The sequence below is a fragment of the Cervus elaphus genome, chromosome 9, assembly GCF_910594005.1.
Source record: "Cervus elaphus chromosome 9, mCerEla1.1, whole genome shotgun sequence".
NCBI classification, from domain to species: Eukaryota; Metazoa; Chordata; class Mammalia; order Artiodactyla; family Cervidae; genus Cervus; species Cervus elaphus.
In genome coordinates, this window is record NC_057823.1 from 41388392 (window position 1) to 41391663 (window position 3272).

The 3272-nt window shown below is 45.6% G+C and overlaps 1 pseudogene; it reads right to left on the reverse strand.

Annotated features, from left to right (window-relative positions):
* Window positions 1-649: 649 nt before the first annotated feature.
* On the reverse strand, window positions 650-2030 carry LOC122700937 (annotated as a pseudogene).
* Between the last annotated feature and the right edge of the window lie 1242 nt (window positions 2031-3272).

A 3272-nucleotide genomic window follows, 5' to 3' on the forward strand; every position in this document is an offset into this window, starting at 1 on the left:
AAAATAAGGCTCAAAAAACCCACCTTGTTGGGGCCTGGATGCCAGGTTCTTTTATGGATCAGAGATAGAGGAGGTGAGGAAACAAAGTAAAAAGACCATTCAATTCTTGCAAGTATCTTCTAGAGCTGCAAGCCTCAGGCAGGGGGATATGTTAGTTTTATTTTGTTCACTGGTGGGCTGAGTTGAACAGGCATGCTCAGTTGTCTCTGACTGTTTGAGACCCCATGGACTGCAGTCTGCCAGTCTCCTCTGTCCATGGGATTTTCCAGGCAAGAATACTGGAGTGGGTTGCCATATCCTTCTCCAAGGGGATCTTCCCAACCCGGGGACTGAACCCACATCTCCTGTGTTTCCTGCTTTGGTAGGTGGATTTTTTTTCCTCATACATTTTTTAATGGGTCTCAAATTCTGTGACAGATTTTTGATCAAGTTGTTTTCTTTAGAAAGCACTGATTTTAAAAACTAATAAACTGCCACACACAAAACATACAGTGCACAAAACATTCTCCTTTCCTTCTGAAGGAAGATGCATTGTTATAATTAACCAGTATTTTACTATTAAACTTAAATGGCCAATTGAGACAAACAGTTCTGAGACTGTTCTTCCACCATTGATTAAGACTGGGGTGGCAGGTATTGGGGATAATACTCATTTAACCTGAGCTTTCTGGGTAGAATTGGTGACTTTGCCAGCTCCAGCTGCCTTCTTGTCCACTGCTTTGATGACACCCACAGCGACCATCTCTCATGTCACGCACAGCAAAACAGCCCGGAAGAGGATAGTTAGAGAAGGTCTTGACACACATGGGCTTACCAGGAACCATATCAATGATGGCAGCAACACCAGATTTCAAGAATTAGGGCCATCTTCCGGCTTTTTCCCAGAATGATGGTCAATCTTCTCCTTCAGCTCAGCAAACTTGCAAGCAATGTGAGCTGTGTGACAATCCAGCACAGGTGCATACCCAGCACTGATTTGGCCTGGATGGTTCAAAATAATCATCTGAGCTGTGAAGCCAGCTGCTTCCATTGGTGGGTCCCTTTTTGCTGTCACCAGCCACTTTGTCACGATGAACATCTTTGACAGACACGTCCTTGACATTGAAGCCCACATTGTCCCCAGGAAGGGCTTCTCTCAATGCTTCATGGTGCATTTCTACAGACTTCACTTTGGTTGTTACATTGACTGGAGCAAAGGTGACCACCATGCCAGGTTTGAGAACACCAGTCTCCACTCGACCCACAAGGACAGTACCAATACCACCAATTTTATACACATCCTGGGAGGGCAAACACAAGGATTTGTCAGCTGGTTGAATTGGTGGGAGGATGCAATCCAGAGCTTCAAGCAGGGTGGTTCCACTAGCAATGCTGTCCTTATGGGTGAATTTCCATCCCTTGAACCACACATGTTAACACTTGGCTCCAGCATGTTGTCACCATTCCAGCCAGAAATTGGCACAAATGCTACTGTGTCAGGGTTGTAGCCCATTTTCTTAATGTAGGCGCTGACTTCCTTGACAATTTCCTTGTATCTCTTCTGGCTGTAGGGTGGCTCCGTGGAATCCATTTTGTTAACTCCAACAATTAGTTGTTTCACACCCAGAGTATAAGCCAGAAGGGCATGCTCGTGGGTCTGCCCGTTCTTGGAGATACTGGCTTCAAATTCACCAACCTCAGCAGCAACAATCAGGAGAGCACAGTCAGCCTGGGATGTGCCTGTAATCATGTTTTTGATGAAGTCTCTGTGTCCTGGGGCATCAAAGATGGTAGCATGGTACTTGCTGGTCTCAGATTTCCACAGGCATATATCAGTGGTGATACCATGCTCACGTTTAGCTTTCAGTTTCTCCAAGACCCAGGCATACTTGAAGAACCTTTCCCATCTCGGCAGCCTCCTTCTCGAACGTTTCAATTGTTCTCTTGTCGATCCCGCCACATCTGTAGATCAGATGGCCAGTCGTGGTAGACTTCCCTGAATCTACGTGCCCAATGACAGTGATGTTGATGTGGGTCTTTTCCTTTCCCATTTTCACTTAGGTTTAATGATGGTTTTCACAACACCTGTGTCCTTGAGAAAAAGCTGGTAGGTGGATTCTTTACCACAGAGTCACCTGGGAAACCCCAGGTAGGCAGGGTCAGGCTATCTCCCTGAGGTAGGCCGTTTTGTATGCCTACAGTAATAAAAGCGACAAGCTAAGGGATAAAGTCACAGAAGCAAAGCCAGGATGAATTCAAAACCCTTCCCAGTTATAGTTTTTCTTAATTAATCTTTTAATATTCGGATTACATGCCCTTTTTTGCAAGCTTCTATATAACCTGGCTCCTCCCCTCGCACCATACCAACCCTCCCACCCCCAACACAGAAACAGTTCTCTCCAGGTCACCATCAATGGCTTGTCTGGAGGACTCTGCCTCTCTGCTTGACTGTAAACTAAAATGCCACTGCTCAGCTCATGGAGAGATAGTTTGTCCCTGCCCACCTGTGAACAGGAGAGATGAACACACCCCTTCCAAAGGCTGGCCATTCTCTTGGAGATGTTTTGGAAGACTGAAGACCCTTTCAGTTTACTTCCCCACGGCCTCTCACTCTCTATTCTGCCTTTTGACTTTACTTCCTCATTGCTTCTTTCTCTCTGGCATAAAAGAACCTGGCATCCAGACCCCAATAAGATGGTTATTTTGAGGCACTAACCTGCTGTCTTGGTCTGCTAGCTTCTTGATTCAAGTCATTTTCCTTGCCTCAACACCTCATCCCTTGGATTCACTGGCCTGTCTTGCAGTGAATAGAGCAAGCCTGGACTCAGTAACACAGTCACCATCCACAGTGATTTGGGGGCCCCAGAAAATAAAGTCTGTCACTATTTCCATTCTTTCCCCATCTATTTGTCTTGAAATGATGGGACTGGATGCCATGATCTTCATTTTCTGAATGTTGAGTTTCAAGCCAGCTTTTTCACTCTCCTCTTTCACCTTCATCAAGAGTCTCTTTAGTTCCTCCTTGCTTTCTGCTATAAAAGTGGTGTCATCTGAATATTGGAGGTTATTGATATTTCTCCCAGAAATCTTGATTACAGCTTGTGCTGTCTCCACCTAGACCCTATTCCCTCCTGTATGAGAGACTTCTCCAGTTCAGTCAAGTTCCCATACTGCACATCTAGGTGCAGTCTCCACCATCCACCAGAGCAAACAGCGTCCTCTTTCAGTCAACATCTCCCTGTTTTGGCTCAGCTGCACTTCAGAGGATAACATCTAGGAATAGCTCTTGTAGA